The sequence below is a fragment of the Triturus cristatus genome, chromosome 8 (assembly GCF_964204655.1).
Source record: "Triturus cristatus chromosome 8, aTriCri1.1, whole genome shotgun sequence".
NCBI classification, from domain to species: domain Eukaryota; kingdom Metazoa; phylum Chordata; class Amphibia; order Caudata; family Salamandridae; genus Triturus; species Triturus cristatus.
The window spans coordinates 1,424,145,432-1,424,162,851 of NC_140591.1; the positions used below are offsets into that span (position 1 = coordinate 1,424,145,432).

At 46.2% G+C, this 17,420-nt stretch overlaps 1 long non-coding RNA gene across 1 annotated transcript in view; it reads left to right on the top strand.

Moving 5' to 3' along the window:
* Positions 1-16,756, top strand: part of LOC146805861 (uncharacterized) — a 32,943-nt gene extending 16,187 nt beyond the window's left edge. Inside the window, exons 2-3 of the long non-coding RNA XR_014967518.1 lie at positions 16,484-16,545; positions 16,635-16,756. This is a non-coding gene — a long non-coding RNA (uncharacterized LOC146805861). The remainder of the gene's footprint in view (positions 1-16,483; positions 16,546-16,634) is intronic.
* Positions 16,757-17,420: the final 664 nt, after the last annotated feature.

Consider the following 17,420-nt stretch of genomic DNA (forward strand, 5'->3'; position numbering starts at 1 on the left):
TGGTCCAGACATTGGTTCTGAGTCGTATAGACTATTGCAATGGCCTGTTGCTTTCTGCCAACGAAAATGTGTTGGCCAAACTTCAGGTCATTCAAAACACCGCGGCTCGTCTTGTCCTTAATGTTCCTCCAAGAACTGCGTCCAAACCCCTTCTGGAGAAACTGCACTGGCTTTCCGTTCGCCAGAGATCTAAGTTCAAGATATGCTGCTTGATCCATAAATGTTTAAATGGCCAAGGGCCTATTTATCTTCAGAACAAATTTGTTCCTTATGTTCCTAGTCGCTCACTTAGGTCCAGTAACTGTCTTCTTTTGGTGACTCCCCGTGCAAAGAAATCTAGACACGGTAGTAAAGCACTATCTATCGCAGGCCCTACCCTATAGAATAGACTTCCTCTTCATCTGAGACAGTGCAAAGAGCATCTCACTTTCAGGAAATTCCTGAAGACTGTGTTGTTCAGAAACGAGATCTAGCTCCTATTATTCCTCTGTTTCTACCGGCTCCAGAAAGCGCAGAGATACTCCAGCTGGAGTCGATTCTAGCGCTATATAAACCCACAAATAAATAAATAAATGGTCACAATAAGATAACGATTGGCACCATTGTGTTAGGGGCATGCTTATGCAATTGAGAACCACAATTAATTAACACCAACAAGATATCAAGGATGGACCACCAGTATCCAATGGATAGCCATATAGTCAACAATAATCCCCACAATATGTCAAGGAGGTACAATATCAGGGACAGCCCAAATGTGGTCAAGAATACCCACAGCAAGTAAGGATTACTATGTTAGAAATAGCCAATTGTCCACTACATGCCAAAGCCACCATTTTGCTACCAGCCACAAGGCAGGTACACACATGTTGGGTGGCATATAGGTGGAACAACACTCAAAGACATGACCACAGTTACAGGTATTCGTGTTTCTTCGCACTGGCCTTTTTCTCACTTATCTCTTGGGTGATGGCAGAAACTCTGGCTTGATGGCTCAGCAAACAGAACCGCTCGACTTTGCCGCGGTGAGGCCGGGGGGTGACATATGATTAAGATTTTTTGACTGCACATTGCAGCCATACGACGGTGCGCAACCATGACCATCCATTCCATACTCTCACTCTCACAAACTGGAGCAGGAGCAATCGTCTCCCTCAGAACAGGGCCTATATTACGTTTTTTTACTTTTACGGTCTCCCGACCGTCAGGGCCGGGACCCCATGATGCCTGGATTGGCTGCCCAGATTCCAATGATCTCATGATCATCGTGCACCCCACCACCCACCTCACTCACTGAGACCCCACTCCGACCGACCTCGGCTCGCCTTGAACCACTCCTGACTCAGACAGACTCACTCCCGGCCTAGCTTGCAGCAGCTTCAGAGGCAGGCAGGCGCAAGTGGGCAGCCAAAGACAGGGCAAGGCCTCAGGCTGGCAAGCCAGGCAGCAGCGGCTAGTAATAATTCAGCGACGGTCTTTCACACAGTAGTCTGGCTGGGTCCTGGGATGCCTCTTGCCTCACTGTCACGCAGCACGCACACTTTTAATTGCGCTGCGCAATGCGCATGATTGTATAGCATTGGTCACCAGGCCCACCCTATGCCCCACCCTGACGGTGCAGAGACATCTGCGCACCGCGCACCATAATAAAGAGCCTCAGAGTCCTGCCCCGTCACGGGGCTCGGCGGACATGTGCACCATTTTAATTAAGATGTGCTCTCCATTTAATTCATTGAAGACAGTCCTGATTGAAGAGGCTCGCTGGCTCCGCCTCCTCTGAGTGAGGGGGCCCCTGGACCACTCACTGCCCCCCACCCACAACGCGGCCCGGGGGCTGGCTGCTGGGGCCTGTTACACCTCTGGTCAGTGTGTGCACCATTTAATTAATGAGGAGGCGGCCGTGCCGTGCGTACCACTTAATTCATGGTAATTCATGAAGTGCTTGCTTCCTCCACTGAGGGGGGCCCTGGAGCACGGGGCCCCCTCGCAACGCAGGGGCTGCGGGGGCCTGTGTTACACCCCTGGGAATAAAGAGAGAAATCGGGGAAGATTCAGATCCGAATGACAGCCTGATTAGATTAGAAGATTGCGGAAGAACATCGAGGAGGGCGAGAGTGTAAGAGAGGGATGCATCCTCGTGCGTTGGGTTTGTAGAGAAGAATAGTAAGTATCTGCCCTGTTCTGATCCTGTCCTATAGTCTTTGTCTCCTGATTCTAACTCAGGGGAACCCCACCAGTCCTTTGGCCAGAGGGTTGGTTTACGCTATTCCTAATAGGTAAATAGTATTCTATTTGAAAGTTTGCATATTCTTTGCAAATGTATTTTTGATTTGTATCTTTCGTATCTTCATCTATTCACTCTCTTTGCATTTGATTTGTTGAGTGAATTTGTGTCAATGAATGTATTTGCTAAATGAATTTTTTCTCTCCAATATGAAGAATGATGGAGTTTGCACTGTGAATCTGTATTAATGAGCGATCATTTTATGACTGAAAATCTTAGACAAAACTTTTGAATCTTACCCAGAGTCTGTGGTTATTTCACTGAGACCTACAAAATTAGTTAGATAGCATGTTAATATCACCATCAAGTAACTCAACTAGGGTCCATCGACTAGAGGAAAGAGTGTGGATTTGTGAAAATTAGTTAAGCATTTAATTTTTAATTGTCTGTGGTTACAGGGAATTAACTAATCTGAACTTAAGTGAATTACAAAAGTTGACCCCCAGCGGATTGTCCAGGGAGTGTGTATGAACATTTAGGGTAAATTTGTATGGGCCCCATTGAAATACATTTGTTTTGTGAAGTGTTCATCCCTGGGCTTCAGCTGAATCGCTACCTTTTACCTACAATGCACCCTGCCATAGGGCTAGCTAGGGCCTTCCTTAGAGGTGACTGACATGCAGTAAAAGAGGGGTCACAGACGTGGCACTCACTTTGTGCCACGTCACAGCGGCAGTAAACTGCGCGCCCAGGTCCTTCAATGGCAGAGGCCTGAGACAGGTTTGAAAGGCTACTTTGGTGGGTGGCGCAATCAGCGCTAGAAGCCCACCAGTATCATTTAATTTACTGCCCTTGGGTATCTGAGATACCACTTTACAAAGGACTGATAGGTAAAATAAATACGCCAAACAGGTGTAGTCCAATCTTACCATGTTTACCACAGAGAGCACTGTTGTAAATGAAAGTCTCCAAGCATGTGAGGTGGAGAACAACACCCACACTTTACACTGGACAGCAGTGCTAAAGTGCCCAGAGTCCTAAAACCACAAACACCAGGTCAGAAAAATTACCAGGATGAAGGCAAAAACTTCAGGGATGACCCTGCAAAAAGGGCCAAGTCCAACAGGCCTTATCTTCAGGGTAAAGTGACACTTAACGCTGCCATTATGTCTTAGATTTTTGGGTGTTCGATTTTATGCATAATGTTGCAACACTATTATTCTCGAGTTAGGTTTTCGCGCACCCACTGAAGGTACGGTTTTGCCATACTTTCGGGCTCTACAATACAGCTTCATACGATAGAGTAATTAATGTAGGGACCCCTCACAACCTCAGATAACAGTTCAGCCACCTGCTTGTATTAAAATAGTTTTTTGAATTACAGGCACTTTTGCTGCTTCTCTTTGTGCGTATACCTAAAAATATCAGATAGCTAAAAGAGCGTGAAACAAAAACACACTACCTATAACGGTCTAGCGTCAGCTGCTTCGCATTGCCCGTCAAGGAAAGAGAAAGAGGACAGAGTCAGAGAGGCAAAGAAAAATGAGGAATTTGGGAATCAGAGGGGAGGAGATGGAAAAGCAGCCGACAACAATAACAGTTATTTCCCGGGAACAGACACAGTTGAGCTACTTGCGCGAAGAAATCCAAGTACGCTTGATTATCGTAAAGGCTCCCTCCAAGGAGGTTACTGATCACCCCTTTCGGATGGATGACATTCTGATTCTACCCATTCCTGGAACATGAGGCCTCACAGCCCACCACAATTTCATTTTTGTTCCAACTTCATAATTATGAGAGCTCAATCCTTTATCTGCGGCCCGATTATTCTTGCTGCTAGCCATCGCTGCTTTTCCTCCCCCTTGTACTAATCTTTTGTCCTGATAAAGACCAAAGTATAAGGATCTAATTACCTACATGACATATAGGGGTCGAAACGTTGCCGGTCTTTCTCACCACATTTCATGCATTGACGACAGAGATCAATTCTCTGAGCACACAATTTGCTATGTTTTGTTTGTATTAATGTGCCATCTTTAGGCTGGATAGGTTGTAGCTATATCTGATGTATATATTGCACATTGCCTTTCCTTTCCTACAACCCTCACCAGCACGAACTTCCTCTTCAGCACTCTATTGTTTCTAAATGTACAGACAATCATGCTGCCTATAAATAATCATGTGATGATGAATAGAATAGAATCACATTGGTTTGCTACTATCATGGTGACGTTTGAATAACTTCATTATAATTTTTGTACCACACTGATGTGACTTCTACTGTGACCATTTCCTTCTGTACTGACAACAATAAAAAGCACTCATTGGCTGCACTCCCAGGTCAGCACTGCACATAGATGCAGCGTGCGTGTTGCTGCTCGCCCCCGCGGCAATACTCCATGTGAGTAAACTTTTTAGAAAAGGTGGGGCATGCACTCACCATTTGCAGGCTAGCATTTTGAAATGACAGTCAAGAAAGCTAATCCAAAGCCAGGCCCCACAAAGTACAGACAACAGATCGCCTAACAGTGCAAGCGCTGTCTAGGCTAGACCTTACACGGCTTTGTAAATATGGGAAGGCACACTGTGCCGCTGGAGCATCCAAAAAAGTTATGCACGGGTGGCGCAATGGACTTGTAAATAAGCCCTGGTTGCATAGTGTCACCTACAAACAGGTCAGCCAGTCCGATGTAGAGCATGTCTTCCCTGGCAGGGAATGTATGCGCTTGTCACATGCTGTTTCCTTGTTACCTTCCTGTGACACAGCTGCATAGATTGTTCATTTTATGGCTTGTACACTTACAATATTAGTACTGGTGCACATCATCTGTCTAACTTTAGAGCAGTATAGCTGATGCAACATTTCAAAGGTGCCAGAGTTACATTACACGGTGACAGAGCACAGACCTTGTACGTTCCAGCTGCACAATTCCATTTCATTTCTCAAAGTGACAAATATACTTCATTTCATATATTCACACATTTAAGAATAGGCGCTTTAAGTCATTTGAACTAGTGGGCGAGTTTTAAAGTGAGGGGAGTCCCCCATGCATAGCCCTTTAATTGCAATAAATGCGATTTCATGTTACATCCTTTTATTCATTTGTCGTCATGTTTTTTGTTCACATTGACATCCATTACTTTGGAAACTTGTCCAAGTGTTCTCTTTTAATAATTTTGTTTTTATTAATGAATTGCTCATTATGGTGATAATAAAAGACACATTAAAGATCAGTGATTAATGTGCATATTGTGGGACTCTCTTATTTGCAAACCAAAATCTATTGTATTGACATGAATCAAAACAATATAAAAAGACAAATGAACAAAATAATGTAAAATGGAGGAGAATCTATTACAATGAAAGGGCTGTGCAAGGGGGAATCCCCTCTCTTTGTAGGCAGCTCACTATCCAGGTTTGCAGTACCCGAGGACAGCAGAAAGACTCCCAATGCATGCCTACATTCAGCTACAATGGCAAAACACTTCCAGAAAGGGTGCCTCAGTAGTGGAGGTTCAGTAATTTGCATATAATCACAGTTTTCAGTCAAGAGACAAAGAACCCAGGTCTACACCTTGTAAAAGGTGGCAGTTTCGCCGCTAGACCCCCACCTTCTACCTGATGCAGCCCTAGTCCACCCATATTACACAGTTTAACAAGGTGTGGGTATGGGAGATAGGTACTGCAAGTAGATACATAATGCATGATGTAGCCAATCATAAGGAGAATACGAACCAAAGGTTTATCAGTCATACAATGCACACGCACATAATACACACTTTTTCACTGCATAACACCGTCCCACAGATTCACAAGACCAGGACTGGAGGAAGATCGTTCTCCTACCTCGCTGCCAAGACCTGGAACACCCCGCCCCTCCACCTCGGTTCAGGAAGGATCCGAAGACCTGGAACACCCTGCCCCTCCACCTCAGTTCAGGAAGGATCTGAAGACCTGGAACACCCCGCCCCTCCACCTCAGTTCAGGAAGGATCTGAAGACCTGGAACACTCTGCCCCTCCACCTCAGTTCAGGAAGGATCTGAAGACCTGGCACACCCTGCCCCTCCACCTCAGTTCAGGAAGGATCTGAAGACCTGGAACACTCCGCCCCTCCAACTCAGTTCAGGAAGGATCTGAAGACCTGGAACACCCCGCCCCTCCACCTCAGTTCAGGAAGGATCTGAAGACCTGGAACACTCCGCCCCTCCACCTCAGTTCAGGAAGGATCCGAAGACATGGAACATCCTGCCTCTCCACCTCAGTTCAGGAAGGATCTGAAGACCTGGCACACCCTGCCCCTCCACCTCAGTTCAGGAAAGATCTGAAGACCTGGAACATCCTGCCCCTCCACCTCAGTTCAGGAAGGATCTGAAGACCTGGCACACCCTGCCCCTCCACCTCAGTTCAGGAAGGACCTGAAGACCTGGCACACCCCGCCCCTCCACCTCAGTTCAGGAAGGATCTGAATACCTGGAACATCCTGCCCCTCCACCTCAGTTCAGGAAGGATCTGAAGACCTGGCACACCCTCCCCCTCCACCTCAGTTCAGGAAGGATCTGAAGACCTGGCTCTTCGACTGAAGCCTCCACACCCAGATGGATCACCAGCCCCTCCCCCCTCAGCGCCCTGAGACCCTCTAACAAACTCCTGATTGCACACTAAGGCCCTCATTACAAGGGAAGGGCTAAAGCCTGATCTCAAGAGTTTGCACTGGGGTCGGAATTCCGAGTTCTAAGATAATGCGCACACTCTTGCAGTTATCGCCTGATAAGTTATGGCAGGCCAAAGCTGCTCAAAAGTATCGAGTGAATGGACCAAAAAAAGAAGCAAATATGCAAAATTCAGTGTGTTAAAACCAATCCAGCCTGTTCTGCCACATTTTAATATTGAAAAATATGAAAACAATGTGGGATAAATTTCCCACCCTCCCTTAAACATATTCTAATGAAGGCCTTAATAGCAAACGTGGGTGTCTAATGGGTGGGGGTGTCGAGGGCTGGATCTAGGTCTCATTTTTAGGATAACCACAGGGTGTAAATTAATCTCTTGAGAATACCCCACAACTCTGCCATAGAGCTGATCCTTATGGGCTGCCATTGGATGCTCCTATGGATGGCTTCTATGTTAACAACAAAGTATGAACTAATGCCTGGCCCAGGGCCTCCAGTTCCCAATGCAGGTTGTTTCAGCCTCAGTAACAAACATGCTCACAACACAAACACTACAGACTAAACAAATGAAAATAAGAATGTGCGATTTAAGAAGCACCAGCTACCATAATTTTTCAGTTTCATCCATCACATTACGTAATTTAATGATACGCAGTTGTCCTGGAAAAGAGGATAATAGGTGTCGGCTCTTGCAGAATTCAACCTTGAGACCTGCAGTTTGCATACAGATCACTGCAGTAGGCACGTAGCCCTCTGAGCTATCTTACCTGCTACACCCCGAATCCTTATAGGCTTCACCTGCATACTCTAAGCGCAGGAACAGAGATCAGTGTCTCCTGATGGGCCAAGAATTCAAATGAAAGGAGCCCAAGTATTTCTGAGGAGCTGTGGGTCCTATTTAGGTTCAGGAGGTCAAGATCCATGCAGATTTCAAGCTATCCACCGACGTCACTAATGTCCTTCATCTAGATTCACTCCACGTACATTTAGTTCTGTAGATATCCTTAAAATCTTTAATAGATCCGCATGGACCTATCACAAAATTGCCTTTCCACAAAAGCCTATTTACATTTTTGTTAAATATACTAAAATACTCTTAGAAAGTGTTCTCCTCTGCACCTTTCATTTTATTCCCATAGCTCTTTCAAACATAAAATTTTGTCCAAGTTCCTCTTAATCTGCAGGTCTACGGGTGAACCCTACAAGCATGGAGGCCAACCCTTGACTTCATGTCCTTCTGTCTCATAACAATAGACCTCTCCACTTTCGCGCAGAGATTTTAACATGACCCACATTGAGGGAGTGGATTGAACATCGCAGGACCAAATTCCTTCTCCAAGAAGAAAATTTGTTGACAGTGATCCGGACAGTTAGAAAGGATGTGGCAGCTTTGTGGCACTGGGTGGAGCATTGGTGGAGTTGGTATCTGACCTGCTTGTATGATAGAAGTGATGATAGCTAGCGGTTTCATCTCCAAGCCGTACATGGCCGTGTTCAGCGGTCATTGGGATGTCTTCAAGGACTCTCTAAGAGGCTGTTGGTACATCAGATCCCATGAGTTACGGGGACCCCACCACGGTCCTACAGTCCAGGCTGGTCCGAGATTGTTGCATGTACAACTGAACACCAGACGATGGAAACCTGTTCTCCAGAATGTTGCAAGCCTGCAGAGGGAGAAAACAAACTTACTGCATCTAAAACCAAGAAGCATTAGGTGACTACTTAAAACAAGCACGAAAATAAACCACGTGAATTCTCTCTAAGAGAGGGCATACATTGGACATAATTTTGGGGTCGACTGGGGTCTCTATTGCGACTCCTGGCTTGCCTCTTGTGAACCATGGCTTTACCAATGTGACCACTGCCCTCAGAGGTGGCAAACGTAGTGCTAAGAACAGAAAGCAACTAGTGTCCTGATTAGCACTCATTAGTGTCTACAAATCCCACTAAGAGGTTACACTTTTAGTTAAAAAGAAATTCATTTAGAAGAGCAAAGGTCACGTTCTAGAATACTGAATATAATTAAAGTGCTACGTTCTTAGTTTTATCAATTCATAATCTTCTCTAAACCTTTCAAACTACTTCTGGGAGTCCCTGAAAGACTGGAACCCTGGGTGTGGGGACTTGAGTGACTTGTGTGCTTGAAAGAGGGGGCGATCGCCATGGTAACAGGTCTGTTTACAGACATAAACCACACAGGCAGAGGTCTATGGTACCATCTGCTGTGAGAGAGGGCATTCAAGAGTCCATTTAAGATGCTTTAAATACAAGGAAGAGATAAGGAAAGAGAGGGGTTTAAAACATGCACTTTACCAATATAAGCAAAGCAGCTTGAGAGAGTGGTGGCTGGTGAAAAGGTAATGTGTGCAGAGCACATCCCCCCTCACGCCACTCATGGCACAGTGGGCATTGTAGTCCCAGGTTGGGATGCCGAGGAGTGGTAAGAAGAGTAAGGCAGGAGGCTGTGTCTTCACACAGTCTTTCAGTCCTTCAGCTGGGGCCTAGATAGATGTCTGTTGAGTAAGCCTTCACTTCGAGGCTTTCAGTGGCTTTCTGGAATGGGAACTGGGTGCGAGGGCCCCAAAAGGCGGGTGGGTGCACTATCTAGATGACTTCCTGTTCATTGGGAAAGCAGGCACAAAAGAGTGAGACGACCTCCTAGACAGATGGCGCAGGAGTTAGGCATCCCCCTGGTGCAGGACAAAACAGAAGGCCCAACCACAAAATTGTCTTTTCTGGGAATCGAGTTAGACTCTGTGGCCGGGATGTGCAGGCTGCCACCAGGAAAGGTAGCCGACCTGCGTGAATGCATAGAGCAAATGCGACATCAAAAGAAAGCAACGTTAAAGGACGTGCAGCAGCTGCTAGGGAAACTGAATTTCACCACGAGGGTGATCACCGCGGGGCGTACGTTCGCCAGGCGGCTAGCCGTCTAACCAGGGGCATGACGCAAAAACACCACAGGGTCCTCATCACACAAGGGGTGAATGAGGACCTGGCACAGTGGCTCAGTTTTTTGGCCGATTTCAATGGCACCCTGATATGGCGAGAGCCCTGGGTACACGCACATGAGCTAGAGCTCTACACCGACTCAGCAGGGGGGTACGGCTTCGGGGCAATACTGGGACCCGCCTGGACAGCAAGAGAATGGCTAGAGGAGTGGAAAAGGGCAGGGCTGACAAAAAACATAGCACTGCTCGAGTTATTTCCCATAGTGGTGGCATTCCACATCTGGGCCCAGCAACTAATGAACAGGCAAATTACACTGTGGTCAGATAACCACGCAGTGGTGCAGGCCATTAGCATGGGGTCGGCGAAATGCCCAGCAGTGGGTACTCTATTGCGAAGACTAGTGGGCTGCCAGCTGCAGGGCAACATTGCGATTAGGGCACGCCACATTCCAGGAGCTGAAAACTCAGTGGCGGAAGCCATTTCTCGTTTTCAGTGGGACAAATTCAGAGAACTTGCCCCAGCAGCGGACAGAAGGATGACCAGAATGCCAGAGGAAGCATGGGCAGAGCAGGGTTGGAAACACTGCTGAACAATGCACTGGCCCAAGAACAAGAGACCGTTACAGTAAGTGCTGGGAAACGTTCAGGGACATAACGGGACTGGAAGGGAACCAATGGGCGTCACAGGGAGAGGTCATGAGGTTCATCGAGTGGGCGTTCGGGGCAGGAAGAACAAAAATCTGGACTCAGTCGCACCTAAATGCAGTAACATATTATGCAAAATTGGAAGGGCAAGCAGATCCCACCAGGGCTTTCAGATGCAGAATGGCAATGAAGGGATGGGGGGGCGCCTGCAAAGGCCAAGCAAAGATAAGAGGTGGCCCATCTATGTAAAATACTGACAGAAATGCTGGGGGCATTAACAGAGGTGTGCTCCTCACAGAACGAGGGAGCCCTATTCTGCGCAGCATTCACAATGGCATTTTTGGGGGCTTACAGGGTCAGCTAGCTAGTAGCCCCATCAGTTAGCGTCCCAGGCACTGCCTGCATCCACAGGAAAGACGTGGAGATAAAAGAGGACCACATGGACATACTGCTGAGGCGGTCATAAACAGACCAAGCGGGTAAGGGTAGAAGGACCAGAATACACTGCTCGTCTGATGCAAACGTCTGCACGGTATGGTTATTGAGGGAACTCCTTGAGGAGAGGGGGCGGTCCCAGGGGCCGCTCTTCAGGCACAGGGATGGGTCATTCCTCAGCCGCTTTCAATTCATAGCGGTAATGAGAAAACCCCTAGAGAAGATAGGTCTCCCCACGCGCGAATACGGGTTACACTTTCAGAATGCGGGCAGCCGCAACAGCTGCAGGGCTAGTTCTGGAGGAGGGGCTGATCATGGGGATAGGGTGCTGGTCATCCAGCGCATTTAAGCGATACATACACCCCATGGTTTACTAAGCACGGTTTTCTCCCGCCCCACCCAGAATCACGGAAGAAGGTGTGGATATTGGGACACTCCTACGTGACAGGCGAAAAATGGGCAGCAGCCAGACACAAGTTCGGTGGATTATGGCTGCAGGACACCACCATAGAATGGTTGGGGCGCCCGGGGATGAAATGGATCCAGCTGTTACCTGCAGCGCGGGAAGCATGGAAAAAAGGGGGCAAAGCGGATGCGGTGGTAGTAGTACACCTGGGCGGGAATGACTTAGAAGCACTGGGAAGGTGAGCGCTACTAGAAAGCATGCAGAGCAGTCTCACGGCACTGGCACGCCTGATCCACCCGGCGGAACTGATATTTTCTGAAATCATAGCGCGGAGGGCCAGGCGCGGGGCGCTAGAGCTGGGGGCAGTGGAAAAGTCCAGAAGAAAGCTGAATATTACCATGGCCAAAGTATGCAAGGCACAGGGATGGGGGTTCGTGCGACATGGGTTCATAAACTGGAGGTCACCAGGGTACCACCTGGAAGACTGGGTACACCTCACGGGGGTAGGAATGGATAAGTTCCTACTAAAAATTGTAGGCATACTGGAACAAATGGGTTTCGAATAGGTCACGAAGGAAGGGCCGTGGTAGGGGGGAGCTCCCTCCGATTCGGAAACCGTAGGGAGCGTGGCGGAGCAAAACACGAGGAAGCAAGTGGAGAACGAAATTACTAGAAGATAGATGGAAGGCTCTCACAATGTCCTTGGGATGCCTCACGGCAGGGGCACTGAGGGAGCCATGGGGGGCGTGCCGCCAGAGAATAGAGGTGATACTCTCGCAGGACCCTTGGGATGCCTAACAGCAGGGGTGCAGAGGGAGAAGATGGCAAGGACCCAGCCTCAGAAAAATAGAGTAGATACTCAAGTAAGGTCCTTGGGATGCCAAACGGCAGGGACCCCTGAGTGAAGGGAGGGCCCACAAAAGGGTACAGGGCGAGCGGGATGGCACTTGCAGCCCAAGCAGGTCCAAAAGGACACCCTCCAAATCGGTAGCAAGTTGAAGCCTAGACACGTGAATCGAAACCCAGAGAAAGGGACCCCCTCCCTCCTCTCCCAGGAAATTGAAGAGGCTGGGTCCAGGATACAAATAAAGAAATTGTAATGAGCAATAGAGGAAAGTTAAACATGGACATTGAAGGACTATACTATGACCATGAATGTTGAATTTTGAAATGTGGCGATTTCATGTAAAATAAAATGTTTGTTTTTGAAAATAAACTGTGACCTTTTCAGGCACCAAAGAAGTGGTCAAGTGGTGACTTGAAGAAAAGCGCGCAGTGGTGGTAACGAGCATGGGGGAGCAGGGAGGGATGACTCGCCGCCTGGAAGGAGTTTGAATTGAGATACATTTTTGGGCTGAAAAAACAACAGGCTGCGTGATTTTTGAAGAATAAAGTGCATTAAAAAGAGCTACAAAAGGTGCTAAATAAGAAAACAGCAAATGACTAAACATGGATCACAGGATAGGTGGCCTCTTTACAAAAATGAAGAAAAGTGTTTATTTTCTCTTTGAGGATATTATAGTAGATGATGCTCGGTCTAGCCAGTTTAAAGGGCACCTTTTCCCCATAAACGTCAATGCATTCTCCCACTAGACTTAATTAAGTTGCCTTATTTAACCAAAGTGCTAAGTTGCCTTCGGGACAGACGAAACACTTCTGCCACAACGGCTGCACACAGACTGCTCCATTATACCTTTCCCATTGTTGGGGGGGTCTTTATTCACCAAGACAGCTCCTGCCGCCAGTGCTAGAGCTGCCTTGGGAAAAACTCACTGACTTCACCCCCCCTTGCCCTCCACCCATGACATCAGACCCTGTAACTCCACCCCTCATTTAGATGTCCTGTGACTCAAGCTCTACTGACTCCTCCCTCCCTACCCCTCTCCTATAACTCAGAATATTCTGCCAGAATATTGTGTATTCCCATACTCCTCCTCCTTCCTCTTCCCAGTCCTGAGATATGGAGTGACATCTCCTGTTCTGGCAGAATTCACTTAGCTTAAAAAACTCTCTCAGGCCAAGGCCTTCCCACCTGACCCCCAGGAAGAATACTTCCCATGGTTCATATAGGACGGGCCAGGACCTTCTTGTTTGTTTTTCTGTCACACAGATTCATCCAGCAGACTCTAGGTAAGTGCTATTTACATTTTTAATTTTTTTTATTGATGTTTTATGGTTTATTTCTGTTGTGCATCCTGCTTTGCGACGGTACTTGTGGCAAGTACGGACTTTGTGTCTTCCGGAAGGCATGCTATCTTCTCCATAGAGCGATTAAGAAGTAGCCTTTTCTATAATGTCAGTACCTAGTTCAGCGGGCTCCAGGGCATTGTTTCTGGCATTGAAGGCTCTCTGCTAGCCTCCTTGTGGGACCGCTGCCTGCCCATTCCAGATGGTGGCAGTCACACGTTTTTGCCCAAGATCTTGCGACCCATTGTTTAGCAATGAGGGAAGCAGTAAGAGTATTTAGAGTGTTTTCCTCTCCATGTTTAGGTGATGATTACTGTCATGGAGAAGTGCATTTCCAAAAGGAAGATTGAGCCAGTTTCCTCCTCTTCAGAAGTGGAGGTGGGGCTGAAGTCTCAAATTAGTCCTGGTTCCTCTTCTACCACTGACCTGAATGTTTTACAGCAGATTGTCTCTAAGGCGGTTCGGCTGCTTTTGCTGTCAGAGAGTCTCTCCCTCTTCCGGCCAAGATTCCCAGAGGTGCGCCAGATGTGGATTCTGATCTATCAGAGGAGAAAAGGGACCATTATATCCAGGGGTCAGATTTAAAGACTGTCCTTTCTCATATACGGCAGAACCTTTTCTTCCCAGGCTCTTCCTGCCCTATGTAGAAGGAGTATTTTTTTTCGCAAAATCGGAGGAAAGAACAAGAATCTTTGCCAGTTCACAAGGCAATCAGAAGATTATATCCAGAGAATGGTTGGAGGTTGAGAAATACTATTTTCTATGACTTTTGGGGAAACGTTACACCTTGGAAGGGTTCCCTGAGAAATTTCCTTCTTCAGGAAAGTGGACTATTTATGACTGGTCTAGCAACAATAACATCAATTATTTCAGAGGGCGTCTTTTCTCTAGATCAGGTGGACAAGAAGGTGGAGACAGAAATGTAAAAATCTTTTTCTGCAGCTTTTTTTGCTATCAGGGCAGGGACATCTGCCACTTATGCTGTGCAGTCGTTGATGCAGGACTTTCATGCCTTCGCAGAAGAGTTTAATAAAGGTGAAGACATGAATTCTAGTCTGGAATTGATGGAACAGTAGGCACGGTTCTTCTACAATATAACTTTTGATTCCTTATCGGCTGCGACTGCTTCAAAAGGTTCTTCTATATGAGCAAGACATCACCTTTGCATGAGGTCCTGGAAAGTAAAAGTCTTTGTTAAGTCACTTACCTTTTACTCGATCTATGTTATTTGGTTCTCATCTAGAGGACCTCGTGTAGAAATCAGCAGAGAACTGTAAATTGTTGGCTCTGGTGAAACCTCCTAGTAGATGATGGGCTTCTGGTTACAGTTAATCTTTTGGCCAACCCTCTTCTTCTAGAGGTGGTATACAGCCCTTTCATGCCAGGGATCGCAGCCGAGATAGTCCCTCCTTTGATAAATCCTGGCAGCAGTCAGCTACCCCTCCAGTTGCACCATCCTTATCAAAATCCTTACTGTTCACAGGTAGTGGCAGGATGGATCTAGGTATTAGTTGAGATTTTGAAGAAGGACGTCTCAGATGTGCGAGTCCTAAATTTGGTCGAACACGGTTGCATAATCGAGTTTTCTTCCCCTCCTGAAGAAGTTTTCATACCTGCTCTCACTCCACAAATTCCAAGGCTCTATCATCTCACCCATGCTTTTCAACATCTACTTTGAAGTCATTACCAGCACTGATCAATCAGATTCACCTCACGTTAGAACTATGCAGATGACCCACAAATACTCCTTACACTGGAAAGCCTCAAAGACATTGTAGGCTCACACATTTTCAGTTGCCTCAGAGCCGTGGATCAGTGGATGACATGGAGCCATCTCAAATGTAATGCTTCCAAAATGGAAATACTCACATGTGGCGATTGGAAAAATGATGGTCCACTTGCTGCATGGCCTGATGATCTGGGAACACCACCTAAAGTATCAAAGGAAGTAAGAAACCTCAGAATTACCATGGACTCTAAGCTATCAATGAATGCCCAAGTGGACAAACTAGCAAGATCAAGCTTCGTTACTATAAAAACTCTGCACCGAATCTTCCCCCACCTGGGATTTCCACACAAGGTCCAGGCTACTATCTCTCTTTTTCGGTCTAAACTCACTCACACCAATAGCCTCTATCACGGATCATCTTTAACAATTATGAAAAGACTACAACAGATTCAGAACTCTGCTGCCAGACTACTCTTACATATAAAGTCACAAGCCCACATCTCCTCTGCCTTGAATGCCCTACATTGGTTACTGGTTACCAGAAGCTCCACATTCAAGCTGCTTTGAATCACCCACAAAGCAATTGTCACGATTGCCGGGTTCGAGCGATGTGGAAACTACAAATATGGCCGCCACTTGGGGGGGCGTGCATGCGCAGTGGCAGACTATTCGGGTTATAGAGCAGCCTTTCCCGAGCCGTAACTCTTCGCGTTCTAGCTCGCCGGTTACTCGGGCCTTCCTTCCGTTTTTCTCCTGCATTTCTTCCTGCGGCGTCGGGCTCCTTTTGGCGTTCAGCTTTGTGACGGCTCTCCTCAGTCTTGAACCTCGTCCCGTTTCTCGCTCCGAGTTCCTGTTTCTTCTTCAAGTCAGCACCAGCAAAGAAAAGAAGACAAGACAAGCTGCGTCACAGTATTTTCGGTAACAGCACTTTGCGCTGTCATTTGCTATATTATTACTCAAATTACAATGTTCACTCATCTGATGTAGTGCTCCAGTTGTTTGTGTATTTCATCTCCTTCAGTTTCACCTACAACAGACAAAAAGGCACATTAGTTATTTGCCTGAATGATGGTCTCATTTAGTTTCTTTAGTAGTGACCTTTTCTTTGAAACCTTATTATGAATACAGAAGGCTTATAATTAGGTGGGTGTAACAACAGGAGTGTGCTTACTGTCTCTTTTAAGTCATTTTGTATTTTTTATGTTTTCTAAATAGCTCCTTGTTTTTCCTATAGAACTAGATTATGGCGTGTTAAGGCAAGACACATGAACATCTTAGAAGAAGGGAAATATTAAGGTATGAAAACAGAATGTAAGAGAGCATAGGTATAGATAGGTGACTATTCATTACACTTACCATTTTTCTATTTATATCCTTACCTACAGCTTTTTGGTGCAGTACCTGCCTGGTTCTGCTTGAGCCTGGGGTTCGACGTGGGATCCCTACCTCTCCTTGTTTTGTTGCCCTTCTTCCCCTGATTACCGTTGTCACTTTGACTCTGTTTGGTGCAGTGGGTCTTTGGGAAGGTTGCGGATATTGTCCTCATGTTCATGACGTTCCTGCGGAAACAAGTTAAGTACTGACAGCAATACATGAAACAGGACCACTCTTCATCAGGAATAAAATCACCAAATACATTCAACAAAGGAACCTCCGCTCTAGATTAGCACCTCACCTCAAAATCCCACCATACAAGGAAAAAACTAAAGGTGCCACATCCTTCTCTGTTCAAGCAGCCAAACTATGTAACTCTTTACCCCCAAACATAAGATCCACGGACAACTACCTTATCTTCAGAAAATTCTTCAAGAGTTGGCTCCTCCGCACATAACCACCCTACTCAAACATAAATATACAGCATATCCCTGTGTATATAAGCATTTATTTTGACTATATATGTGTACCTAGATATGTGTTTTGCTTTGTATAAATGTGTATATTAATTATGTTTATAAATATATAGGTATTCGTTAGTTCTACTTAACAAATGCACAAATTACTTATGGTTATATTATTCTATGTTTAACATGTATATATGTGACTGCATAAATAAGTAAATCGTTATCACTATTTATCTACAATTGCTTCACTATTGAATTTTAAAAGAATATTTATAAAAACAAATAAATTAACAAAGTATCGCAACACTTGAAAGTTTAAGTTTATTAAAT